Source organism: Ornithorhynchus anatinus, chromosome 3, assembly GCF_004115215.2.
Source record: "Ornithorhynchus anatinus isolate Pmale09 chromosome 3, mOrnAna1.pri.v4, whole genome shotgun sequence".
NCBI lineage: Eukaryota > Metazoa > Chordata > Mammalia > Monotremata > Ornithorhynchidae > Ornithorhynchus > Ornithorhynchus anatinus.
Genome location: NC_041730.1, coordinates 85,357,246 through 85,385,013, shown reverse-complemented (window position 1 = coordinate 85,385,013; position 27,768 = coordinate 85,357,246). Strand labels below are relative to the sequence as shown.

The window sequence follows — 27,768 nt, the reverse complement described above, 5'->3', positions numbered from 1 at the left end:
GACACAGTCCCTGCCCCACATAGGGCTCACAGTCTTCATCCTCATTTTACAGATGAGGTAACTGAGGCACAGAGAAGTACAGTGGTTTACCCAAGGCCATACAGCAGGCAAGTGGTGGAGCTGGGATTAGAACCCACAACTTTTGACTTCCAGGCCCATGTTCTATCCGCTATTCCTAAATGGTATTCCTTGAGTGCTTACTATGTGCAGAGCAGTGTAATAATAATAATAATTGTGGCATTTGTTAAAGCATTTACTATGTTCCAGGCACTGTTCTAAGCACTGGGGTAGATAGATACAGAATAATCGGGTTGGACACAGTCCTTGTCCTACATAGGGCTCCCAGTCTCAATCCCCATTTTACAGATGAGGGAACTGAAGCACAGAGAAGTGAAGTGGCTTGCCCAAGATGACAAGTGGCAGAGCCAGGATTAGAACCCAGGTCCTTCTGATTTCCAGGTTCGCATTCTCTCCAAGAGGCCACGTGGCTTCACTTGGGAGAGTTCAATACAACAAAATTAGCAGTTGAGTTCTCTGCCCATAGCAAGCTTACAGGTAGAGAGACTAAGGTGCCTCTAGGGTGCTTTGACACTCTGGACACAAAAATTCTAAATATAAGGAATTATTACTGCTACTGTGTTTATTGGTAGAAAATGTGGGGAAAATATGCACCGTCCTGTGAAACTACCTTTGAAATGAGAGGGCCCCTATTCAACTCCATTAAAGGTAAATCAGAACGATACAACCGGAGCCCAGAGGATCCCAGGCTCCAGCTGAAAGTTTCCCTTTGTCTTTCTGGCACTGAGGAGTCAGGAGGGGGGCAATGCCAACGAGTCAGGGAAGCTCTTGGGAGTACAGCTGGACAAGATTAGACCCGGAACCCTGGCAGAGGACAGGTTGGGACTTGGGAACTCTTTCTTTCTTTTTTTTAATTCAATAGTATTTATTTAATAGTATTTATTGAGCGCTTACTATGTGCAGAGCACTGTACTAAGCGCTTGGGATGAACAAGTCGGCAACAGATAGAGACAGTCCCGTGGTCCTCACAGTCCTAATCCCCATTTTCCAGATAAAGTGACTGAGGCCCACAGAATAATAATAATGATGGTATTTGTTGAGCGCTTGTAATAATGATGGCATTTTTAAAGCACTTACTATATAATACTACAAACACTATTCTAAGCTCTGGGTTAGATACAAGGTAATCAAGTTGTCCCACTTGGGGCTCACAGTATTAATCCCTATTTTACAGACGAGGTGACTGAGGCACAGAGAAGTTAAGCGGCTTGCCCGAGGTCACACAGCAGACAAGAGAAGCAGCGTGGCTTAGGGGAAAGAGCATGGGCTTGGGAGTCAGAGGACGTGGGTTCTAATCCTGCCGCTGCCCCTTGTCCTGCTCGTTCTAAAAGCTGCCCCCATAGCAGCCTTCGCGGGACCCGCCACCTGGCAAAGTTTGTTGTGCAGCACAGGGCTGGCACGGGGCAGCCAGGGGACGAAGGATGGAGGACGAGGAGGAAGAGGAGGAGGGGGAGGGGTCACTCTTACCTTTCACTCTTTTCCCCTTTTGATCCTGTAAAGCTCTAATTGTGTGTGTGTGTGTGTGTGTGTGTGTGTATGTGGCCCACAATTATTGTCCCTCTAGACTGTGAGCTCGTCATGGGCAGGGATTGTCATTCTTTATTGCTGTAGTGTACTCTCCCAGGCGCTTAGGACAGTGCTCTGCACACTGGAAGAGCTTAATAAATGCGATTGAATGAGTGAATGTGTGTGCTTGATCCTTTAAAGGAGGTGTGTGTGAGGGTGCCTGTGTGTGTGTCTGTGTCTCACAGTTATTATCCTTCTAGGCCGTGAGCAAGTTGTGGGCGGGGATTGTCTCTCTTTATTGCTGTGGTGTACTTTCCCAAGCCCTTGGGACAGTGCTCTGCACACAGGAAGGGCTTAGTAAATACAGTTGAATGAATGAATGAATGTGTGTGTTTGATCCTGTAAAGGGTGTGCGTGTGTGTTTGGTCCTCTTAAAGGGGATGTGTGTGAGTGTGCCTGTGTGTGTGTGTCTGTCTCTCACAGTTATTATCCCTTTAGGCTGTGAGCTCGTTGTGGGCGGCGATTGTCTCTATTGCTGTACTGTACTTTCCCAAGCCCTCAGCACACAGTAAGGGCTTAGTAAATACAGATGAATGAATGAATGTGTGTGTTTGATCCCGTAAAGGGTGTGTGTGTGTCTGTGTTTTACAATTATTTTCCCTTTAGGCTGTGAGCTGGTCGTGGGTGGGGATTGTCTCTCTTTTTTGCTGTAGTGTACTTTCCCAAGCCCTTGGGACAGTGCTCTGCACACAGGAAGGGCTTAGTAAATACAGTTGAATGAATGAATGTGTGTGTTTGATCCTGTAAAGGGTGTGTGTATGAGTGTGCCTGTGCCTGTGTCTGTGTCTCACAGTTATTATCCCTCTAGGCTGTAAGCTCGTTGTGGGTGGGGATTGTCTCTATTGCTGTAGTGTACTTTCCCAAGCCCTTAGGACAGTGCTCAGCACACAGGAAGGGCTTAGTAAATACTGTTGAATGAATGAATGCGTGTGTGTGATCCCGTAAAGGGTGTGTGTGTGTGTGTGTCTGTGTTTTACAATTATTTTCCCTTTAGCTGTGAACTGGTTGTGGGTGGGGATTGTCGCTCTTTATTGCTGCAATGCACTTTCCCAGGCCCTTAGGACAGAGCTTTGCACACAGGAAGCTCTTAATACATGCGATTGAATTAATGATGAATTAATGAATGAATGTGTGTGTGTGTGTTTGCTCTGTGAAGGGGGTGTGTGTGTGTGTGTGTGTCCCACAATTATTATCCCTCTAGACTGTGAGCTCGTTGCGGGCAGGGACTGTCGCTTTTTATTGCTGCAGTGTACTTTCCCAGGCGCTTAGGACAGTGCTCTGCACATAGAAAGCGCTCAATAAATGCGATTGAGTGCATGAGTGCATGAACGTGTGTGTTTGATCCGTAAAGGGGGTGTCTGTGTGTGTCTGCGTCCCACAATTATTATCCCTCTAGACTGTGAGCTCATTGGCCCTTAATAAATACAATTGAATGAATGAATGTGTGTGTGTGTGTGTGTGTGTCTATGTCCCACAATTATTATCTCTGTAGACTGTGAGCTTGTTGCGGGCAGGGATTGTCGCTCTTTATTGCTGCAGTGTACTCTTCCAGGCGCTTAAGCCAGTGTTCTGCACACAGGAAGGTTTTAATAAATATGATTGAATAAATGTGTGTGTTTGAAGCAGCGTGGCTCAGTGGAAAGAGCATGGGCTTTGGAGTCAGAGGTCATGGGTTTGAATCCCGGCTCTGCCACTTGTCAGCTGTGTGACTGTGGGCAAGTCACTTAACTTCTCTGGGCCTCAGTTACCTCATCTGTAAAATGGGGATTAAGACTGTGAGCCCCACGTGGGACAACCTGATTCCCCTGTGTCTACCCCAGCGCTTAGAACAGTGCTCTGCTCATAGTAAGCGCTTAACAAATACCAACATTATTATTATTATTATTATCCTGTAAAGGGTGAGTGTGTCAGTGTCCCACAATTATTACCCTCCAGACTGTGAGCTCGTTGCAGCCAGGGCCTGTCGCTCTTTACTGCTGCAGTGTACTTTCCCGGGCCCTTAGGGCGGTGCTATGCATACAGGAAGCGCTTAATAAATGAGTGAATGAATGTATGAATGTGTGTGTTTTGATCTGTAAAGGGTGTGTGTGTGTGTGTGTGTGTGTGTGTGTGTCTGTGACCCACAATTATTAACCCTCTAGACTGTGACCTCGTTGGGGGCAGGGATTATCCCTCTTTATTGCTGCAGTGTACTTTCCCAGGCCCTTAGGACAGAACTCTGCACACAGGAAGTGCTCAATAAATGCCGCGGAGTGAATGAATGTGTGAGTTTGATCACTAAAGGGGGTGTGTGTGTCTGTGTCTCACAATTATTACCCCTCTAGACTGTGAGCTCGTTGCGGGCAGGGATTAACCCTCTTTATTGCTGCAGTGTTCTTTCCCAGGCCCTTAGGACAGAACTCTGCACACAGGAAGCGCTCAATAAATACGATTGAACGAATGAATGTGTGAGTTTGATCACTAAAGGGTGTGTGTGTCTGTGTCTCACAATTATTACCCCTCTAGACTGTGAGCTTGTTGCGGGCAGGTATTATCCCTCTTTATTGCTGCAGTGTACTTTCCCAGGCCCTTAGGACAGAACTCTGCACACAGGCAGCGCTCAATAAATACGACTGAGTGAATGAATGTGTGAGTTTGATCACTAAAGCGGGTGTGTGTGTCTGTGTCTCACAATTATTACCCCTCTAGACTGTGAGCTCGTTGCGGGCAGGGATTAACCCACTTTATTGCTGCAGTGTACTTTCCCAGGCCCTTAGGACAGATCTCTGCACACAGGAAGCGCTCAATAAATATGACTGAGTGAATAAATGTGTGAGTTTGATCACTAAAGGGTGTGTGTGTCTGTGTCTCACAATTATTACCCCTCTAGACTGTGAGCTCGTTGCGGGCAGGGATTAACCCTCTTTATTGCTGCAGTGTTCTTTCCCAGGCCCTTAGGACAGATCTCTGCACACAGGAATGGCTCAATAAATACGATTAAATTAATAAATGTGTATGTTTGATCACTAAATGTGATGTGTGTGTGTGTGTGTGTGTCTCACAATTATTACCCCTCTAGACTGTGAGCTCGTTGCGGGCAGGGATTATCCCTTTCTATTGCTGCAGTGTACTTTCCCAGGCCTTTAGGACAGAACTCTGCACACAGGAAGCGCTCAATAAATGCGACGGAGTGAATGAATGTGTGTGTTTGATCTCTAAAGGGTGTGTGTCTGTGCGTGTGTGTTGCCCCGTCCTCCGAAAAGGAGATCTCCTGGGAGGGGTGGGGGAAAGTTCCGGACCCCTCCCACCGCCCTCCCTGTAACCCGGGGAGAAAAGGGGGGCACATTGTGAGTGCGTGTGTTGGGATGTTGGGAGGGGGGCACACTCTGGGTGGGTGTGAGTGTGTGTGGCAGTGTGTGCGTTGGGATGTTGGGAGGGGGGCACCCTCCGGGTGGGTGGGTGTGAGTTTGTGTGTGTCAGTGTGTGTTGGGATGTTGGGAGGGGGGCATTTATGGGCCCCCTCCTCCCTAACTTCCTGCCCCCCATCCCGGCCCAATTCCCTGCAAAGGGGAGGGGTCCAGGCTGGAGCAGGGATGGAAGGAAGGAACAAAGGCCAACAGAGGGGGCCTTGTTAGGCCGGGGGAGGGGCGGGGGGCTGGGGGCGGGAGGGAGGGACCCTCCCTCTCTCCTCCTCCTCCTCCTCCTCCTCTTCCTCCTCCTCTAAGCGCTGCGCGGCTCGCAGCCTGCCCGCTGCCCCGCTGAGCCAGGACATCCCCGGCCCCGGCCGGTCCTTCTCTCCCCCCTTCCCGGGCAGCCCCCTGCCTCCGACACCCCCGGGGTCCGGGCAGGGGGGGCGCAGAAGCCGAGCTGGGGGGGGGGAGGGGGGAGGAGCCACCGCACCCCGACCCGCCGCTCCATCCCCGGAGGACTTCCTGGAGGAGGCGCCCGCGGCCGGACACAAGTTAAGAAGTCGATGCCGCCCGCGCCGGAGAGACCCTGGGTAAGGCTGCCCCAAGACGGACCCCCCTAACACACGATCGTTCATTCGTTCAGTCGTACTTACTGAGCTCTTACTATGTGCAGAGCACTGGACTGAGCGCTTGGAGGGGACAACGGATAGAGAGAGACCAGTCCCTGCCCCCAAACGGGCCCACAGCCTAAAGGGGGGAGAGGGACAGCAAAGCCAAACAGGACAAAACATCCATGCCAGCCTGGGAGTGGGCAAAACCCCCGGGCGAGGGGGGCGGGAGCCGAGTGCGAGGGTCTGCCCTGGGGCCGGGGGTACCCCTCTCCCCCTCTAAGGAGCGACAGAAATCCCCAGGCTCCCAACGGACCCCTTAATCTAGCCAAGCCTTCCTTTGTCTGGACGGTTGCCCACCCTTTTGGGAAAGGCAGAGGGGCGCGCAGAGAGAGGAGACAGAGGGAATGGGATACTGGAAAGTTAGGAATGGGGACGGGATGCCGAGGAGGCTTTGGCCGGGGAGACCGGGTTGGGAGAGAAGTTTAATGGGGTGGAATTTCGGCGCCTGGGAAATGTGTGCGCGGCCCTTTCCAGGGATGGCTGGAGGGAGTGATTCATCCCATCCCAAGAGCCAGGAATCGGGAAGCTCCCTCCGCAGGGCACAGACAGGGTGGCTAAGGGTAGCTCGGGTGTCCAGGGGCCGGTCCTCAACTTTTCCTGGATTCAAAGTACCCCAGAGACCCGATCTGGGGGGAGAGGAGAAGGCCTGACCCCGAGGGAATCCTCTTTTCCCCACCCCAAGAAAGCCTGCATGGTCCCAGGGTGCCAGCGGTAGTCGGCATATACGCCCACCCACATGCTTCTCTTAATTAATCCGACCGACAATGGGGGAATCTGGAAACAAGTTTCTTCCCGAGCCCATCTGCTGAGAAGCTGCTGATAGGAGCTGCCAAAGGATGGAGGGATCATGAGTATTAAAGACGTATAGGCCAAGCACCGTGCTCTCTCACTTTGCTAAGCGCTGGGGTAGATAATAATGTTGGTATTTGTTAAGCGCTTACTATGTGCAGAGCACTGTTCTAAGCGCTGGGGTAGATACAGGGTCATCAGGTGAGGCTCACAGTCTTAATCCCCATTTTCCAGATGAGGGAACTGAGGCACAGAGAAGTTAAGTGACTTGCCCACAGTCACACAGCTGACAAGGGGCAGAGCTGGGATACAAGATAGTAGGGAGATTGGACAGGGACCGTCCCACCCGGAGCTCACGGTTTAAGAGGGAAGAGCAGCTATTTTATCTCCATTTTGCTAAATAAGGAAAGAGGGTAGACATGTTTGTTTGCTTTTTTTGTTTGTTTATTTAAATTGCATTTGTGCATTGTGGTGCAGTGGATAGAGCACAGCTATTTTAACCCCATTTTGCTAGATAAGGAAACAGGCGTAGACACGTTTGTTTTTTTGTTTGTTTATTTAGATAGCATTTGTGCAGCAGGGTGCAGTGGATAGAGCAAGGTTGGTTTGTTTGTTTATTTAAATAGCAATTGTGCAGCACGGTACAATGGATAGAGCACGATAGAGCACGGTTTGTTTGTTTCCTTGTTTAACTAGCATTTGGCAGCGTAGTGCAGTGGATAGAGCAAGGGCTGGGGAGTCAGAAGGTCATGCATAGTAATCCCAGCGCCATCACTGTCTGCTGTGTGATCTTGGGTAAGTTACTTCACTTCTCTGGGCCACAGATTCTTTATCTCTAAAATGGGAATTGAGATCGTGAGTCAAAAATGGGAATTGAGATCGTGAGCCCCACGTTGGACAAGAACTGCCTCCAATTCGATTTGCTTGTATCCACCCCAGTGCTCAGTAGATAATAAGCCTTTAACAAATGCCATAATAATAATGATAATCATTATTATTATTGTTATTATTATGAGCCAGGCACTGTACTAAGCACCGGGGTGGAGACAGGCAAATGGGTTTGGATACAGTCCCTGTCCCACATGGGGCTTACAGTCTTAATCCTCATTTCACCATTGAGGTAACTGAGGCACCGAGAGTTTAAGTGATTTTGCCCAAGGGTACACAGCAGACAAGTGGTAGAGCTAGGTTTAGAACCTAGGTCCTCTGAACTCTCGGACCAATTGCATCATGACCAGTTTGTTTTGGTTTTGGTTTTAAATGGTATTTATGTGCTTACTATGTGCCAGGCATGGTATTAATTCATTTATTCATTCAATCACATTTATTGAGCGCTTACTGTGTGCCAAGCACTGTACTAAGCACTTGAGAAGGTACACTACACTACCTTGAGAAGGTACTTAAACAGTGAGATTCCCTGAACTCCACAAGTTTATTGTTTAGATGATGGGGAGGCAGACATAATACAAATACATAAAATTACAGCTATGTACATCAGTGATCTGGGGCTGGGAGCGAGGGAAGAGAAAAGGGAGCAAGTTAGGGCAATGCAGAAGGAAGTGGGAGTTGAGGAAAAGTGGGGCTTAGTATGGGAAGACCTCTGGGAGGAGATGTGCCTTCAGTAAGGCTTTGAAGAGGGGGGAGAGTAATTGTCAGATTTGAGCAAGGATGGCATTCCAGGCCAGAGGCAGGACATGGGCTAAAGAATACGGCGAGACAGGCGAGATCGAGGCACAGTGAGAAGGTTAGCACTAGAAGAGCAAACTGGGCTGTAGAAGGAGAGAGTGAGGTAAGGTAGGAAGGGGTGAGGTGATGGAATGCTTTAAAGTCAATGGTGAAGAGTTTTTGTTTGTTACGGAGGTGGATGGTCAACCATTGGAGTTTTTTGAGGAGGGAGGTGATATGTCTTGAATATTTTTGTAGAAAAATGATCCAGGTAGCAAAATAAAGTATGGACTGGAGTGGAGAGAGACAGGAGGCTGGGAGCTCAGCAAGGAGGTTGATGCAGTAATCCAGGCGGGATAGGATGAGTGATTGTATTAACTTGTATGGTACTAAGCGCTGGAATAAATGCAAGCTAATCAGGTTGAATGCAGCCCATGTCCCACATGGGGCTCACACTGTTAATCTCCGTTTTAAAGTTGTGGTAACTGAGGCACAGAGAAGTGAAACAACTTGCCCAAGGTCACTCAGCCAGCTGGAATTTGAACCCAGGTCTTCTGACCCCCAAGCCTGTGCTGTTTCCACTAGGCCATGCTGCCATGCTGTTTCTCCAAGCTAAGTGACTTGGCCAAGGTCACAGAGTAGGCAAAAAATCTGGTTTCCTGACTCCCAGTTCTCTGTTCTAGTGTAAACTAGGTCCTGCTAGTGGGCCTCTGAAAGGATGGCTGCTTTGGTCATTTAAGTATGGCGAGTCTAACTGTAGCCGCTGTGCCCACTCAAATAATTTCTTTCATGTACACACACACACAAACACACACACACACAGTGCTTCACTAAAGTATATACTACCTGTCATTTCTAGATGGACCAGACTCACACAGTTGCATCCCTGGGTTCCTAACCTCTCCCCATTTCTCACCTTGCCAGCTTTCAATCCTCCCGTCTCGATATCTGCTACCAGAGCAGCATGGTGGAGGCCCTGCAAACTGGCTACTTATGTGAGGGTCATGTCACTGAATCTGGCACTAGGTTCGGAGAAAGAGGCTCAGAGATTGGGGCCGGCCTCCCACTGCCCTAGGGTGTGTTCCGATTGCCTATAAGGCGCGGATACTGTTCAGGTGAAGTCCAGGCAGATGTGGGTACTGATTTCTGATTTTCAAGTTGGGGTGAATGGCAGGCCGAGGGTGGGATGTGATCATGAAGGCTTGTTCGCACACGTGTCCACCCCCTCAGCCCCAGAGGTAAGACGGGCACCTCCTCTCCTTCCCCCCCTCCTTTCCTTCTTCTTTCCCTCCCTCCTCCAGCGCTTCTTTGGCATTGTTGCCCCGTCAGACACCCCGGCTTCAGGTCAGTTCTGTGGGGAAAGGCCTGGGGGAAGTGAAGAGGGGGGCATAGACTATTCCATCTAGGGGCCCCATTGGAGTCAGGTACCTTCATTCATTCATTCAATCATATTTATTGAGAGCTTACTGTGTGCAGAACACTATACTAAGCACTTGGAAAGTACAATTCAACAACAGAGACAGTCCCTGCCCACAACAGGCTCACAGTCTAGGTGGGGGGAGACAGGCATCAAAACAAGTAAACAGGCATCAGTAGCATCAATATAAATGGAATTATAGATATTCATTCATTCAATAGTATTTAGTGAGCACTTACTATGTGCAGAACCCTGTACTAAGCGCTTGGAATGTACAATTCAGCAACAGATAGAGACATTCCCTGCCCAATGATGGGCTTACACTCACCTCCTCCAAGAGACCTTCCCAGACTGAGCTCCCCTTTTCCCTCTGCTCCCTCTGCTCCCCCTTTACCCCCCCCCTTCACCTGTCCTCAGCTAAGCCCTCTTTTCCCCCCTTTCCCTCTACTCCTCCCCCTTCCCTTCCCATCCCCTCAGCACTGTACTCGTCCGCTCAACTGTATATATTTTCATTACCCTATTTATTTTGTTAATGAGATGTACATCACCGTGATTCTATTTATTTGCTATTGTTTTAATGAGATGTTCATCCCCTTGATTCTATTTTTTGCTATTGTTCTTGTCTGTCTGTCTCCCCCATTTAGACTGTAAGCCCATCAAAGGGCAGGAACTGTCTCTATCTGTTACCGATTTGTACCTTCCAAGCGCTTAGTAGTGCTCAATAAATACTATTGAATGAATGAATAATCGGGGGAGACGTTCGGACAAAACAAGACAACATAATCCTGATAAATAGAATCAAGGGGATTTACACCTCATTCACAAAATAAATAGGATAATTAAAATATATACAAATGAGCACAGTGCTGAGGGGAGAGGAGGGGAGAGGAAGGGAGAGGGGGAGGAGCAGAGGGAAAGGAGGCTTAGCTGAGGGGAGGTGAAGGGGGGAAAGGGGAGGGAGCAGAGGGCGGAGGGGGAGCAGAGAGGGAGCAGAGGGAAAAGGAGAAGCTCAGTCTGGGCTGGCCTCTTGGAGGAGGTGAGCTCTCAGTAGGGCTTTGAAGAGGGGAAGAGAGTTAGCTTGGCAGAGGTGAGGAGGGAGGGCATTCCAGGACAGCGGTAGGACGTGGGTCAGAGGTCGACGGCGGGATAGGCGCCAACGGGGGAACAGAGGGATAGGCGCCAACGGGGGATGGTGAGGAGGTGAGCAGCAGAAGAGCGGAGCGGGGTGGGCAGTAAAAAGAAAGAAGGGAGATGAGGTAGGAGGGGGCAAGGTAATGGAGACCCTTGAAGGCCAGAGTGATAAACTTTTGTTTGTGTGGAGGTTGATGGGCAACCACTGGAAATTTTTAAGGAGGGGAGTGACATGCCCAGAGCATTTCTGCAGGAAGATTATACCGGCAGCGAATGAAGAATAGACTGGAGTGGGGAGAGACAGGAGGAAGGGAGGGAAGGCTGACACAATAATCCAGTCGGATTATTATGATATATACATATCATTAATATAAATAGAATTATAAATATGTACATATATACACAAGTCCTTGGGATGGGGGGCGGGAAATAAGTGCTGTGAGGTGGAGGTGGGGGGAACCTTCAGTCACATATATTAGTTTCACCCTGTGAAAGAAAAGCTTCATAAAACATTACTTTCTCATTTGAATTTTGGAAACTGCCCTGTCCTTTATTCTCCCTCCCATCTCCTATTTCCCCTCCCATCTTCTATTTCCCCTTTACTAGAGTCCACAATGTGTTCTTATCCCACATTGATAAATCCAAGGTAGGAATGACTCAAGGAGGTTGTCATTCTGGGACCCAGACCTGTAAGCTCCTTGTGGTCAGGGAATTGTGTCTTTTTATTGCTATATTGTACTCTTCCAAGCATTTAGTATTCATTCAGTCATATTTATTGAGCGCTTACTGTGAGCCAAGCACTGTACTAAGTGTTTAAGTACAGTGGTTGACAAACAGTAAGCACTCAATAAATACAGTTGAATGAATGAATACAGCGAATGGTCCTAGCTCTCTTATTGGCTGCCCTGTCCTGGACTTTTGTCAGTTGACTTTATTTATTGAGTACTTACTGTGTACAGAGCACTAAGCTAAAAACTTGGGAGAGTACAGTATAACAGAGTTGGTGACATGTTCCCTGCCCCCAACAAGCTTACAGTCTAGAGGGGGAGATAGACCTTGATATAAATAAATTATGGATATATACGTAAGTGTTGAGGGAGAGGGCTGAGAAGCTGAGGCAGCAGGGTCATGAAGCCCAGGATCCCTTATTAGATTAACTGAAGAGCCGGGCTCCAGGGCTCGGGGGACAGACGTGCATTTTCACTCTTCCAGCTTCCTGAAAAACCTTTCTGAGAAGCAGCACAGCCTAGCAGAGTCAGAGAACCTGGGGTCTTATACTGGCTCTCCCACTTGCCTGCTGTGTGACCTTGGACAAATCACTCAATCAATTGATGGTCTTTATTGAGCATTTACTGTGTGCAGAGCACTTCTCTGTTTCCTCAACTGAAAAATGGAAATTAAGCACCTAATCTCCCTCCTCCTTAGATTGTGAGCCCCATGTGGACAGGCACTGTGTCTTATCTGATTATCTTGCATCTACCTAGTGCTTTACACATAGTAAGTGCTTAACAAATACCACAGTTAGGAGGAACGGTCCAGTTGGTACACTTGGGAGTGATCCTCATAAATCCAGCAGTTACTAAAAGACAAGAAAAGACCCCTCTGCTTGCTAGCCGCAGAATTTCACCCCACCCCTGGAGAGAGGATGGACAGGGGAAGAGACAGAGAGAGAGAGAGAGAGAGAGAGGCTGCGGTTGGCATCCCTCATGAATACTGCTCTTCTGTTCCTGCCATTTATAGCATCCACAGCCCAGCTTTATCAGTCCCTCCTATCCTACTTCATATTTTGAGAAGAATCAGGATGGCGACACACACTCTGGGGTTTGTGGGATGTATATTAGGTGTGCACAGGTGCCTCTTGGGAACATATCTGTGGACATACTGTACCCTTGGGATTTTCTGTGAGGAATTTTCAGCCCTTCTAACTTGGCTGCCAACCGGAGACAGGACGTTTGGATTGGCTAAAGGCACTACCGTGTTTGTCCTGGGACACCTGGGAGCGCTGGACCAGCCGGCGTGGCTCCGGACACTAAACAGACCTCGCATTGAGGATCTGCTTCCCTTACCCTCGGTGCAGGGAGGGGTTAAGGGTGATCGAGACACAGAAACATTCCATTCTCAGGAGCCTGGGCAATAGGCTTGGAAGCGTTACTTTCCCAGCATGGGAGAGAACGGTTCCCGGGTGTGTGGGAGGGTGGGGAAGAAAATAGAAAGAAATATGTGTCTCTGGGGAAGAGTTCTTATTCCCAAGCTTCAAATTTCCAAACTTGCCTTGGGGCTGAGATGTGGCCCCGGTCCAGGCTTCGATACCCTGTTCAAACACTAATGGAGAGGAACCTCTCTTGTGCTCCCGGTCCTTCCTTAACAACAGACAGGCTTGAGTCTTGCCTTTGTCTTCCTTTCTCAAGCAGCCAGGCCCAGATGGGGAAATTCCCTCCCTGGATTATTGGAACTGGCCCACCCCAACCTGCTGCTGCCACTCATTGGGTTTCCTAGGAGACAAATCAAAGGATCCGGCTGTCCACACTGGTGTAGAGCTCTGACCTGAATTAATCAATCCATCGGTCATATGGAGGGCTGACTGTGTGTGGAGCATTGTTCTAAGTGCTTGGGGTACAGTATAACAGAGCTGGTAGACACATTCCCTGCCCACAATGAGTTTACAGTCTAATGGACTGAAGAGGAGTGAGGAAGGCAGGGGAAACATCCTACCTTGTCCTTGTTCCCTAAATGTAGCAGAAGGAGGGGACCCAAACCCCTCTTCTCCTCCCCCGCCACCTCCCCCCCCACAGAGCTTATCTGTTCATTCACCTTCTCTGCGTTGAGCTGAATCTCTTTACTGCGCTTCAGTTTCTGCTTTGCTATAAGTTCCTTATGGACAGAAATCATGTCTACCAACTCTATTATATAGTACTCTCTCAAGCATTTAGTAGTAATAATAACAATTATGATGGTATTTGTTAAGCACTTACTATGTGTAAAGCACTGTTTTAAGCGCTGGGGTTGATACAAGCTAATCAGGTTAGATACAACCCTTTCTCACATGGGGCTCAAAGTCTTAATTCCCAATTTACAGATGAGGTAACAGGCACAGAGAAGTTAAGTGACTTGTCTAAGGTCACACAGCAGAATGGTGGTGAAGGCAGGATTAGAACCCAGTTCCTTCTGACACCCAGACCCCTGCTCTACCCACTAGGCAATCCTGATTCCCTAGTACGGTGCCCTGCACACAGTAAATGCTCAATGAATATGATTGATTGGTTGTTATATTGAGTTTCCCCAACACTGTATGCTCAGCAAACAGTAAGCACTCAAATACCAATGATTGATTGATTTTCCATAATGGTTCCTGAAGGGTTTCCTGAGCAGCAGTGACTTCCCTGGGCTTGTGGTTCTGTACCATTAAACCCATAGAACTCTAACAGTCCAGTCCTGCCCTTTGGCTCCAATTTGTGAGCCAGTTCAGTGTCCTTCTTTGATTGAGTACTTGAAAATGTTGGTCCAGTGGAAAGAGTCCTGTTCTGGGAACCAGGAGGCTTGGGTTCTAGACCTGGCCCTTCCTGTAGCTTTCTAATGTGGATGAAGATTGCTCACACACTTTGTAATGTTCTGTACCCCTCATGGCACTCTGTGCCCAGCAGGAATAATGCCTGTCAGGGCTAAGAGTGTGGGTAGTGCTGCTTAAACCACTAGTAATCAATCAACCAATGGTATTTATTGAGCGCACACTCTGGGCAGATCACTGTACCAAGCTCTTGGGAGATTACAGAATAGTTACAAGAAATCATCCCCGCCCTCAAACAACTCGCAATCTAATGGCAAATCTTGTGTCTTCTTACGTAGAGTAGCGTGGCTCAGTGGAAAGAGCACGGGCTTTGGAGTCAGGGCTCATGAGTTCGAATTCCAGCTCTGCCACTTGTCGGCTGTGTGACTGTGGGCAAGTCACTTAACTTCTCTGTGCCTCAGTTCCCTCATCTGTAAAATGGGGATTAAGACTGTGAGCCCCACGTGGGACAACCTGATTCCCCTATGTCTACCCCAGCGCTTAGAACAGTGCTCGGCACATAGTAAGCGCTTAACAAATACCAACATTATTATTATTATTATTAGAGTCAAATTCCTCTGTGTAGGTTTTTGGTTCTGAGGTCTGGACTGTAAACTCACTGTGGCCAGGGATTGTGTACCAACTCTGTTCTATTGTACTCTGCCAAGCTCTTGGTACAGTGCTCTGCACACAGTAAATCCTCAATAAATGTGATTAATTGATGGATTGATTGATAGTCTCAAGACTGAAGCTCATCTGTCACTCCTGATGGGAGACTCCATTGGTTGAAAATGCAATTTTTCTTCTGTAGCTTATTTAGGTAATAGGTTCAACACCCCGAAAGGTTCCTATCTGGTGTCGAGAAGTCGTGGGGTGGGGTGGGGTGGAGGCTGATCTGGACTGACCAGCAATATGGGCTGACTTCTCCAATCCCAGCGGGGCACGCTGCATCGGCTGAACTGCGTCTCAATCCGCTCCCAGATCCTGCGGGTTCTATCCTGCTTCCAGGTTGTCTGGAACAGCCTTCCTCTACCTTCCTGTCGGATTTATGCACCCAGAGTTCATTAGTCTGTCCCGTTCACTGGGATAAAATCTGGTTTGATTTTAGGCCTCAAAAGTCCACGTTGCCAAACTCTTGGACTAGGATTCACTATTGACCTATAACCTTACCACTCTTAATTATGAAGCAGTCAAATTATAGGCCAAGAACTATGCTGAATACAAGATAATCAGCTCAAACACCATCCCTTTTCCTCAGTGTCGAAGAAGGAGGCAAAGTGAGTTTTTATTTGTTTTATAGTTGAGGAAACTGAAGCACAGAGAGGTGATGTGACTTGCCCAAGGTCACACAACAGGCAAGGGAGGGAACTGGGACTAGGAGCAGGGTCTCCCTTATCCCAGGCCCATGTCCTCTTTCCTAGGCCACTCTGCCTTGCTGTTACCACCCACAGGCCCTAGCTCCTCCCTCCACTGCCCTGCCCAGAAGTGGAGAACTGGGAAGTGTTTCCATAGCAGTGGTGGTGGGGTGGGTAGAGGAGACCCTGTCCCTACTGCCCTTTGAATCCTTTTGAGTTGGGAGCATTGCCTCCTTGGAAGGTCTCTGGAAGGAGGTTGCAGTGGGTGGGGCTGAGAATGGGATGGAGACCCTCCACCCCCATTTTTCTCCTGGGTGGGTTCTTGGGAAGACAGAAAGGCAAATGGAGCGACGCCCTCCTTTCAGTTCTTCTCTCAGAATTCAGCGACGCCCTCCTTTCAGTTCTTCTCTCAGAATTACAGCAATAAGAGTTGTGGTATTTTTTAAATTCTTAAAAAATACAGCCAAGCACTGTGTAAAGCACTGGGGTAGATACACGATAATCAGGTCAGGCACAGTTCCAGTCCCAGTCTAAGGGGGAGGGAGAAGAGACATTCCATCCCTATTTTAGGGATGAGGAAACTAAGGCACAGAGAAGTGAAGTCTCTTGCCCGGGATCTCATAGCAGGCAAGTGGCAGAGTTGGGATTAGAACCCAGGTCCACTGACTTCCAAGCCCATGAACTTTCCACTAAGGCAAACTGTGTCACTCTCAGTAGAGAACTTGTCGTTACCGCTGGGCCGGCCTCCCTCTTAGGGCAGTTTGAGGAGAAAGGCAAACAGCTCCAGGCCAGCTCTTGTCCCTGGAATCTAGAAGAGGTCAAACAATCCATTTAAGAGGTCAATCAATCCATCAGTGGTATTAATTGAATGCTCACTACCTGTACGCCATTGCACTAAATGCTTGGGAGGGTACAATACAATGGAGTTGGTAGGCACATTCCCTGCTCACAGTAAATTTACAGGGTGGAGGGATGCCTTTAGTTTAAAGAGAGCTAAACTGTAAACTCCTTGAGGGCAGAGATTATGCTATTAGCTCTAGTGTAATCTCCCAAGAATTTTGTACAGTGCTCTGCCCCGATTAAGTGCTCAGTAAATATCATTAATTGATTCTTTAGTGGGCATAGCAAGCCAATTTATCCCACTTGCTCCTATACTATCACTCTGTTACTACTACTAATAATTAATAATTATGGTATTTGTTAAGCGCTTTCTATGTGCCCAGCACTGTTCTAAGCACTGGGGTAGATACAATTAATCGAGTTGGACACAGTCTCTGTCCCATGAGGGGCTCACAGTCTTAATCACCATTTTACAGATGCGGAGGAAGCTGAGGCTCCGAGAAGTGAAGTGACTTGCTCAAGGTCACAGAGCAGACAGGTGGAGGGGCCAGGATTAGAACCCACGTCCTCTGACTCCCAGGCCCATGCTCTTGCCACTAGGCCATACTGTTTCTCTGCTTCTGTACCACTAGTCAGTCAATCGTATTTATTAAGTGCTTCCCGTCTGCAGAGTACTGTACGAAGCACTTGGGAGAGTACAGTATAACAGTATTATTTCTACTAACACTACTGTTGTCTGGCTGCCGCAAGGAATGTGTTTATCATCTCTGATGTATCGGACTCTCCCAAACACTTAGAACAGTGGTCTGTACACAGTAAGCACTCAGTAAATGCCATTGATTCATCAGGAGCGTGTCTGGCCAGGGGGGATCCCAGTTCCTCAAGAGAAGCACGGAGTGTGTGTGGCCGTATGTCTGGTTATGCGTCCTGTTCCCAGGAGGAGGGAGGCAGAAGAGTTGCCCTCTCAACCTTTCTTCTCAGCCCAGGTGCATGTCTGAAAGCTCTATCAAGCCCGTGGATGCTTCCCTCTGTGTCCATAACCAGACCCCAGGAAACCCTCCTCCCACAGGGCTCTGGAAGGCTCTCTGGAAAAGTTTTGGAGGAAAGGGGTGGAAAATAAATAAGCCCCGTCCCAACTCTGACCTCCTCTGAACTCTGCAAATAAACAGTCGGAGGAGAAAAACCTCAGAGTCCAGAGTTGGAGCTCTGCTTTTTTGCCAGACTTCAAGTAGCCACGTCTCTTCCCACAGCTGCTCTCTCTCTTTCTTTCTTTCTTTCTCTCTCTCTCTCCCCCTCCATCTCCCCCACCCACTCCTGCCTCCTAGGGTAGGGCCCTGACTACTTGCTCCTCAGCTTCTACCCCTGCTTCTCCCCACTTCCCCTCCTGCTCGGCCCCACCTGCTTGGAGACACAATTATCCATCTGTCCCGTATGTCCGCCGAGGGAGAAGAGAAGTGGGAGTAGAGGAGGGGGTAACCGCGCCTTGGGAAGTGTTCTGTGTAAGTCCCATCATCTGCTGCTTGGATGGATGATTGTCTTATGTGTTTGTTTGTGAATTTGCCTTCAAGGGGCTTCAGGGGATGGAAAAGCTTCATCTGGACTTTAAGGAGCCTGGGGAATAACCTTTCCTTCCCTTCAAGGGTGCCCGGGACTTTTCTTGGAAATAGCCAGCCCCTAGCTGGGGGCGTAGATGGTCGGCTAAGCGTCTAGAAAGCTGCTGAGCTTTCCTCTGTCTTAACCTCCTCGATGCTGCCAGCTTGAGGATCTTGGGCGGGCTTCCCCTTTCAGTCCTCTCTGTTACCCGGTGCTTCCTCTCAACTTGATGGGTGGAGGTAACCCATGGGGCAGGGGGTGCCAGGGGTCGGGCTGTGTCAGCAGAGGGTTTGGGGGGTGGTCTCCAGTTCCACAGGAGACTAGCCCCCTGACCTGTCTTTCATTGTGGGGAGATTGCTGATGGGTCGGAAGCAGCAGCACCAACCGGCAATTGTTCCTGTCCCTGCATTTCTCTGAATTCATGTCCCTGAATTTCCTGTAGAAATTCCAGCCTTGTTCTCCTGACTTGAGAGATCCTGGGGCTTTGCGAGACTCCCTCTCCAGGTCCGGAGAATTGTATCCTCTCGTTCCAAGCTTTATTTGGTAGGGACAAAGGTAATTTTTTTTTTGTTTTGCTCGTTCAACAAGAAACTGCTTCCACATGGCTTGGCCAGAAAATGCCCAGTAATCACCAGTCCACTTGAAATTCTGCTGACTAGTTGGCTCCCGGGCTCCCCAGCCCCACGGTCATGCAGCTGCAAAGTGTATCCAGGCAAGGGAATTGCCTTCAATCAATCAATCAGTCAGTCAAAAGCATGCATTGAGCACCTGGTATGTGCAGAGCACTGTACTACTTGCTTGAGAGAGTTGCTATATCGTAAACTAGTGGGCGGGGAATATGTCTATTGATTGTTATATTGTACTGTCTCAAGCGCTTAGTACAATGGTCTGCAAACAGTAAATGCTCAATAAATAGGACTGACTGACTGACTCATTGTAGCCGGGTGAGGGAGTTGCCCCTTGGCCCACTTCTCTTGAAGAATTTCTCAGGGATAATAAGAGCTTTGATGGGAGACGAGACTGAACAGCAAGAATAACAAAAAATTTACAGCATTCACAGATGTATACCCAAAGGCATGTTGTGTGTGTGTCCGTGTGTAATTCTAGTTGTGATCTGTATTTGAATTTCACCATAGTTTAGGCGTAGTTTACAACCAACAGTCAGCTCAAACACTCAACCATCCCACGGACTCACAAAATCTCTTTTTTTGTGCTGTTGAGATTGCCAGGCACAGTTTTTGCTGTTGCCAGCTTGTCCTCTTAGAGTTTTTCTTCACAAAGTGTTGTTCATTTTTAATTACAGAATAGCCACTGGGCATCTGCTGCAGTTATGTCTCAGTTTTCAGCTAATAGCCATGATTATAATAATAATTGTAGTACTTGTTAAGTGCCTACTGTGTGCCAGGCCTTGTACTAAGCTCTGGATTGGATACAAGCAAATTAGGTTGGACACGGTTCCTGTCCCACATGGGGTTCACAATCTTAATCCCCACTTTACAGGTAAGATAACTGAGGCCCATTGAATTTAAGCGACTTGCCCATGGTTACACAGGAGCAAGTGGCAGAACTGGGATTAGAACCCAAGTCCTTCTGACTCCCAGGCTTGCTCTCTATCCTCTAGTCCATGCTGCTTCTCTAGCCAGTAGGCCGTGCTGCTTCTCAGCCATACTGCCTGAGACCAAGTCCTTGAGATTTAGTGGGTCCTGAAGATGTTTCCTCAGTCCCTGTTGTTTTGGATCACCCCTTTTCAGCTCACAGCTCAACAGCTTTTGGGTCATCATTTCCCATCACCCACTCTCCCCTTGTGGGGTATGGAATGAAACTGGTGCTTATGGAACTGCTTAAGGAGTCAGATACAGTGTCTGTGGTATGTCCAGGTCTCACAATCATAAAGAAGGAAGGACAGAAGGAAAGACGGATCTGTAGCTTAAAACCGTCAGTTTGGTCAAAACCCCATGTTTTCACTTCATGTCTTGGGCAGAACACAACAGCAGAATTAGGGAACATTCTTCCAAAATATGTGTCTACTTGAATACAAGTACAGTGTGGTGTCAGAAGAGACAGTCGTGTAAAAGTGTGCGGTGTCGGACACGGCCTGGGTACTATAACGTGATATTTTTCAGGACACGGGGTTCTGCAAGAACACAGTCTCTGCCTTAGAGAAGAACTGGGTGTATGCACGTAGATGATATCCAGTATACAGAATTTTGCCAGGACACTTAGAAAAGTGTGGGAAGAAGAGGGGAGTGTGAAAGGGGCGTTGTGTCCCAACCAGAAGAACACCCCAATATTTATTGAGCTGAGCTGTGTGCTTGAGGTTGTACAGACCTCGTCAAAAAGGAACTTAAAATAACATAACTCAGGCATAGAAGAAAACAGGCATTCAGCCCTTTTTCTTTCGTCCATCTTTCTTAACCAAACATGGATACCTATGCATATGCACACCCTTGGATTCATACGTGCAAACCCACCCAAATAAAATGCACTGGAGAATCTTTCTGTCTATACCACCACCCCCACATCGGGAAGACCGAGCAGTGTGCTAACGTGCCTGAGCCGAAGCTTTGCTATCTGAGGAAATGTTTTGAAAACAAACCACGCTCGTGCTTCTGGCTTTTATTTATTTATTTTCGGTTTGGGTTTTCACAATTCCAGTAAACGTGCTCTGCTGGGACATAAGCTTTCTGTGGAAAGGGATCGGTCAGAGTGGGAAAAGACTTTGCATTGTTTACAGGAGCGGGAGAGAGGTCCAGGACTGAAGGAGTTAATAGCTAAGATTAGAGGCGGTGATTCAGGGACTGGACAGTCTTCTTAGGGCAAGGGATATAGAGAGAAAAAAAATCACTAATCACAACCAAAATGTAATTTCTTGCCTCTTTTGGTCTCTGGGTCTCTAGGTCTTTTTGTCTCTTTCTCATTCTTGGTCTCTCTCCATCTCTCTGTCTCTGTCTCTTGCCATCTCTATCTCTGTCTCTTTATCTCCATGTCTGTCCATGTTAAGGTCTCTCCTTTCTTTCTTTTGAGCTTTGGAGATTTATCGGAATGAGGAGATGGGTGAGATAAAAGCACTGTAAACAGGAATGAAGATGACCCCCTCCCGCTGGGTAGAGAAAATGTTTCTGTCAGGAAACGCTTTCTGTGGCCACAGCTGGGACTGGCAGGTTACAATGGTGCATCCAAAACGGTGCATTTGCTTTAAACGGGGGTGGGGGAGGGAGATGTCTTTCTTAGTTCCAGTGGGAGAGACCTCCAGAGATATAGCTGGAGCTACAGCTCTTTAGGGTGGAGGGCTACCAAGAGAGCTGGAGGCTTGGGCCAGGACTGGGAAAATGGTGAGGATCCTGAGGGAGGCCGCCAAGGTGGCTGAACCCTAACATCCCCTGGGCCTGACAAGTGTGTCCCTGGCTGAACTGCTAACATGCCTCCTCAAGAGTTAGAGCTGAGCCTTCAGCAAGAGCCGGTGCCTGCTGTTTTCACTGAAGGCAGACCAGAAAGAAATAATGTGGAAGAAGACAGAATAAACTCATGAAAAAGAGCTTTGATTTGGTAAGGGCTGCCAGGTGCTAGAAAAGCTGGGTAATGAAGGTGATAGAAGAATCTCTGGCACAGGTATTGTTCTGGGGGAGAAGCAGTCTTTGCCAACAAGAAAGGAAGCAGTCCATCTTGCGGGGCTTAGTAGGTACAACATTGCCTGGAGGCAGAGGATTGGACCAGATGACCTCAGATCTGCAGTCCTCCCATAGGATTGGCGAACCTAACATATAAATGAGTATATGTCAGCCTCAACCCCAGAAGTCCAGACATTTATCATAGAAGCTAGGGAGTCAGGAGACTTGGTTCTAATTCCAGAAACTGTGGTCAAAATCCAGAAAGGTCCCAGCCCCAAATTCAAGGTTATTTATTTCTGACTCATTTCCAGGGAGAGGAAGTGAAACAAACCATCACACTACCCTGCTCCCACTCTGAGGGAGCCCTCAGAGTCCTGCATAGACACATCCTCTTCACCAGACTAAATCCTGGATTGATTCTCCTTTTAGCCCAGCGGGAATGATCCCGGAGGTATCTGTCCCCTTTACCCCAGTCCCCTTCGCCTTCATCTTCTCCCCAGCTCTCAAGTGCCCCAGAACCAAGAGGAGACTTTTTTAGTTGCTTTCAGTGCTAAAGATCAATGGTTCACGTTAAATTTACCACCTCAGCAACTGCACTCAAGGCCTCTTGCACCTGAAGCAACTGCTGTCTTCCCCACAACACATACATCTCCCACCTTTGTAAGAAAGTGCTTGGTCTAAGGCGGCCCTGAGTCCATTTTGATACTGGACACTGTTTTTCACCTGGACTGACCCTGTTGGGTGTGAATTTGGTTATTGATGCTTTTATATCTGGTATTTATATTTTCATTGCCCCCATAGTGGATTGAGCATGGGCCTGGGAGTCAGAAGGTCATGGGCTGTAATGCTGGCTCCACCACTTGTCTGCTGTGTGGCTTGGGCAAGTCACTTCACTGCTCTGTGCATCGTTACCTCATCTGTAAAATGGGGATTAAGACTGTGAGCCCCATGAGGGATGGGGATTGTGTCCAACTTGATTTCCTTGTATCCACCCCAGTGCTTAGTACTGTGCCTGGCACATAGAAAGTGCTTAACAAATACCATAGTTATAATTATTATTATTAGGTTCCCTCCACCATGGCTCAGCCACCGAGTCCTGTGGATCGGATCTAGAGACTGTTCACAGGGACCTGGAAGGGGAACCAGGCACCAGCTCTGGAGCAAGTGTTTGGGGGGAACCAAGGGTTCCCCAAGAAATCAACTCTCTGTTGAAGCAATTAGTGTACATTTGCAAAATGGTGCATCTAATGTCATCTCACTATGCTGTGTATGTGACATACGTTGTGTCATCATCAATGTTGTGTATTCCTGAGTACCAATCAGTGGCTCTCCCTAGCTAGAAATTGGGTTCAGTCTTAGACCAGGAGTATTTGAGAGAGCAAATCCAAAAGCTGTGCACTCTTTTTTTAATGGCATTTGTTAAGTGCTTACTAGGTGTCAAGCACTGTTCTAAGCACTGGGGTAGGTACAAGCTAATCATATTGGACACAGCCACTTTCCTACATGGGGCTCACAGTCTAAGTAAGAGGCATTGAAATCCCTATTTTACAGTTGAGGAAACTGAGGGTCAGAGAAGTTAAATGAGTTTCCCTAGGTCACACAGCAAGGAGTTGGCAAATCCGGGATTAGAACCTAGGTCCTCTGACTCCCAGGCCCCTGCTCTTTCTGCTATGTTATGCTGCTTCTCATACTGCTTCTTTTTTGCCTTCTCTATATGGATTTGAGAAACAATGTGACCTCATGAAAAGAGCACAGGCCGGGAGTCAAGAAGCCCTGCATTCTAACCCCAGCTCTACCACTTACATGTTGTGTGTCCATGGGGAAGCCGCTTAATGTCTCTGACCTTAGTTCCCTGTAAAAATGGGAATTAAAAACCTGTTCTTCTTTTCCCTTTGACTGTGAGCCCTAAGAGGGACAGGGATTGTTTCTGACCTGATTGCATTTATTGACCTCAGGGCTTAATAATAATAATTATAATAATGGCATCTTTTAAGCACTTACTATGTGCTTAAGCACTGAAATGGATATAAGCAAATCGGGTTGGACAAAGTCCCTGTCCCAGTTGGGGCTCACAGTCTCAATCCTCATTTTACAGATAAAGTAACTGTGGCCCAGAGAAGTGAAGTTACCTTCCCAAGGTCTCAAAGCAGACAAGTGGCAGAACACTTTGTATACAGTAAGTGCTTAACAAATAACACAACTATTATTATTATGGCACCTGTCCCTTCAAAGTCTGCCTGCTTCACTTGGTTGGAGTCTGTATCTTAGAGCACCTGTCTCATTTCCTGAAGCCTCCTCAAATTGAGCAGCTACCCTGCCTCCTACCCAGTCTACTGTAACACACGCGAACACCAAAAATGGGAAGTAAGACATCAGTCCCCAAATGGAAAGGTGAAAAGTTGAGAAGGAGGGTGGCCAACGAATGGGGTGTCTTCTAAAGACTGGAAACAAGCAACAAGAATGTAGGAAAAGATGACAGGTGGTGTGACTTCTTTTTCCATTCCTCAGCACCAGATTTTAAGAGAGTGATCTTTTAAGAGAGTGATCTGAAGTTCTAGATTGATTGTTCTTTCTGCACAGTAGGTGGTGCTCACCTTCCCTGTCGGGGAAAAGAAGTTATACTGGACTGCAAGTAGTTAGCCACCGGAGCAGAGTTCTGGATCAATGGGCCTCAGAGCTCTGCTTTAGCCGGAGGGGCTGGTGAGGAGAGAAGTCTGTCCGGGTTGAATTAAGCCAAAGAGAGAAAGAGGAAGGGGAAGGAGGGACTGCTCACAGTAGGGAACCCTTGAACACCTCCTTATGTTTCCGTTTCGGGGAAAACATGACCTCATTTATTCATGCCTTCTCTTGGTTTCCCCTGGTAACTGAGGGCAGAGCTTCCTTTCACTTCCTATGTGTCATCTCCAGCCTGCTGCTCTGCTGCTCTCAGTGGGTTTGCAGGCAAGGGTACAGATGATTCTGTGACAGGTGTCAGGCTCACTATGTCTCTCCACTCCTCCCCCGGCCTTATCACGCATCCTCCCCTTTACTCGGCCTTCCTTCCTCTCTAAGGGCAGCTGCTCTCAGTTCTCAGTCTCACCCACAACCGAGCCAAGTCTGCTGCAGTCTCTTTCTCAGTCCCGGAGGCCAGGGAAAGAGGGAGGGAGAGAATCAGCTATAGGATAGAGGAGGCCTATGAGCTGTGACTGTGTAGTCCAGAAGGCAGCTCTCAGAGCATAGCAGGGAAGACCAGGGACGTGGCTGGAGGCTGCAACTTTCTAAGGGCCCTTGTTCATGACTCGCCCACCTCTCTGGCTTGTTGCTTATGCCTGGTACTCCCTCTCCCAGCTCTGCCAAACCACATTCCTCCCCTCCTCCCAAGTCCCCATAAAAAACCATCCCTTCCAGGAAGCATTCCCAGATTAACCCCCTCTTTCCTGGTAAGGCCAGCCATCGCCTCCCTTAGTGCTCTTGTGTATCAGTTTATCGGTTTGTTATTTACATACTGTGAAACTTATGTGCTTTTATCATTTGTATCTAGTTTCTTATTTACCTATTGTATGCACCCAGTTCTGCCATAACACTTGATTTCACTGTGGGTTTTGGCTAGAGCATTAATTAGGAAACATTCAACTGACAATGTGAGTTTGTTTGGATGCAGCACAGTGTAGTGTCAGAAGCAAGGTTGTGTGCTACAGATGCAGATTTTCCATTATACGGGGCTCTGCCACAATGCAACTCCTGGCTTAGGGGAGAATTGGCCATGGTTGGCAATACGTATCCACTTGTCTCCCCGATTAGATTGTGAGTTCTTTGAGTACAGAGATTTCATCATTCACTTTTGCTCTATGTCCCCAAGCAGCTTGTGTAGCACCCAGGAGGCATTCAGTACAGTTTTCTGTCAGTATAGAAGACATTCGCTCAATGCTGTTGATGGTTGTGATGATGATGAAGATGAAGGTGAGCTGGGTTCCCAGTACGGAAATGTCACTCAGTGGGCCTTGTTTTCTTAGAGGCTTCTTTGGGGAGTGCATTCTAGGGAGTGGCTATTGGAAACAATCCCCCCTTCTTATTTTTAATGGTATTTGTGAAGTGCTTATGTGCCAGGCACTGTACTAAGCACTGAAGTAAATACAAGCTAATCAGGTTGGACCCAGTCCATGTCCCAAATAGGGCTCACAGTATTAATCCTCATTTTACAGAAGAGGTAACAGAGGGACAGAGAAATTAAGCGTCTTACCCCAGGGCACACAACAGGCAAGTGGTGAAGCTGGAATTAGAACCCAGGTCCTCGGACTCACAGACCCTTCTTAACCATTAGGCCAGTCTGCTTCTCTATTCCTAGTCATACTGAGTCCCATAAGTCAGGAGGCTAAGCTTGAGTCCAGATAAGCTGGGCCTTGTTAGCCAAGGGGCCCTGGGAGCCTCTTCCTGTCTCATTGGGCCATTTGCTCTTACAGAGTTATATTTGCCACAGCATTTATAGTGGGATGAAAAAAAAATTAATGAGGTGAGCGTTAGAATGGGACTGTAGGTTATGTTACTGGAGGTAAGGGTCAGTGGCCATGAGAAGGGTTTTTGCTCCATGCCACATCAAAGAAACTCACCTGGGCAGATTTTGAGAATGAAAAGACTGGGAATCCTGGATTTGCCACCCTAGGGAAAAGCAATTGGTGTATCCAGTTAGGTGTACCCAGGGAGTTCATAGAGAACTCATTCATTCATTTGTTCGTATTTATTGAGCTTACTGTGTGCAAAGCACTGTATTAAGTGCTTGGGAGAATACAATATAATAACAGACACATTCTGGCCCACAACGAGCCCACAGTCTAGAGGGGGAGACAGACCTTAATATAAATAAATAAATAGATGAATAAATAAATAAATGAAATTGCAAAGAAAAAGTAAGATCTGGTCCCTCTCCTCAAGGAATGTGCAATCTAATGGGGGAATCAGGAGATACAAACTACAGAGACATAAAAATTGACCTAAAGGTGAAGGGTGGTAGCTATAAAATTTAAAATTATAAAAAGCAGCTCCATAAAACCTCATCTCTTCTAAGAGGCCTTCGGTGACTAAGCCCTGCATTCCTCTTCTCGCTATCCCTTCTGCTTTACCCTGACTTGCTCCCTTTATTCATCACCCTCCTCCCAGTCCCACAGCTCTTATTTACATATCTGTAACTTATTTATTTATGTTAATGTCCATCTCCCCCTCTAGACTGTAAACTCATTGTGGGCAGGGAATGTGTTTATTCTCTTGTTTTATTGAACTCTCCCAAGCACTCGGAACAGTGCTCTGCACACAGCACTCAATAAATACAATGGACTGACTGTTGGAAAACCAAGATTTCAGTTGATTCTCATAAGGAGTACTGAGATAAGTGAATGGAGGTGGCTGAAGTTGATCTGAGAAGGTTTCGGAGAGAAGGTGGGCTTTTTGCAGAGGAATGTGGTTCTGCAGAGGATGGAGAAATGGTATACGCAAAGTTTAGAGGTAGGAGAGTTGTGTTTGGGGGACAGCAAGCAAGATGGCTGGGACAGAGTGAATTAGGGCATTGGAAAAGAAGAGGGACATTGAGTGAGGGGGAGCCAGTTGGTGTAATGCCTCGAAGCCCACAGTCAGGAAGTCTACCTAGCAGTTCAGTGAGAACATCTGTTTCAAACTAGCAGAGTCATTTTCTAAACGTGTAGATGTATTGCAGATGTCTTTTGATTCTCATTTTCCCCTCTGGAATAACAGGTCACGTCTAAAGGAACTCCAGCCAAGAATCAGAAAGTAAAAGTCAACCACACCTCGCACCCATTTTTTGAGAGTGGAAAGAGGATTGAACAATTGATAATCAAATATTCTCGGATGAAGAAGGCTCTATGTATTGAGGAAATTATAATTTGAACCAGCTGCTCTAGGATATAAAGGAAGAGGCTTGGCAGAGTCAATATAAAGATGAGAGCAATTGCTCTCTCGAGTTTCACCCTGGGATTATTATTGTTATTGCCATTATTAGTAATAACATTAATGATGTTTATTAAGTACTTAGTGTATGCTAAGCCCAGAAGGTCTGAGATCAGGTAGTTAATACCCATTTTACAGATGAGGAAACTGAGACCTAAGGAGATTAAGTAACTTGCCCAAGGTCACCC

The 27,768-nt window shown here is 47.7% G+C and overlaps 1 protein-coding gene across 1 annotated transcript in view; it reads left to right on the top strand.

Annotated features, from left to right (window-relative positions):
• Positions 1–5,322: 5,322 nt before the first annotated feature.
• Positions 5,323–27,768, top strand: part of CHST3 (carbohydrate sulfotransferase 3) — a 54,583-nt gene continuing 32,137 nt past the window's right edge. Inside the window, exon 1 of the mRNA XM_029060996.2 lies at positions 5,323–5,623. The gene's annotated coding sequence lies outside the window, so the exon portion shown is untranslated. The remainder of the gene's footprint in view (positions 5,624–27,768) is intronic.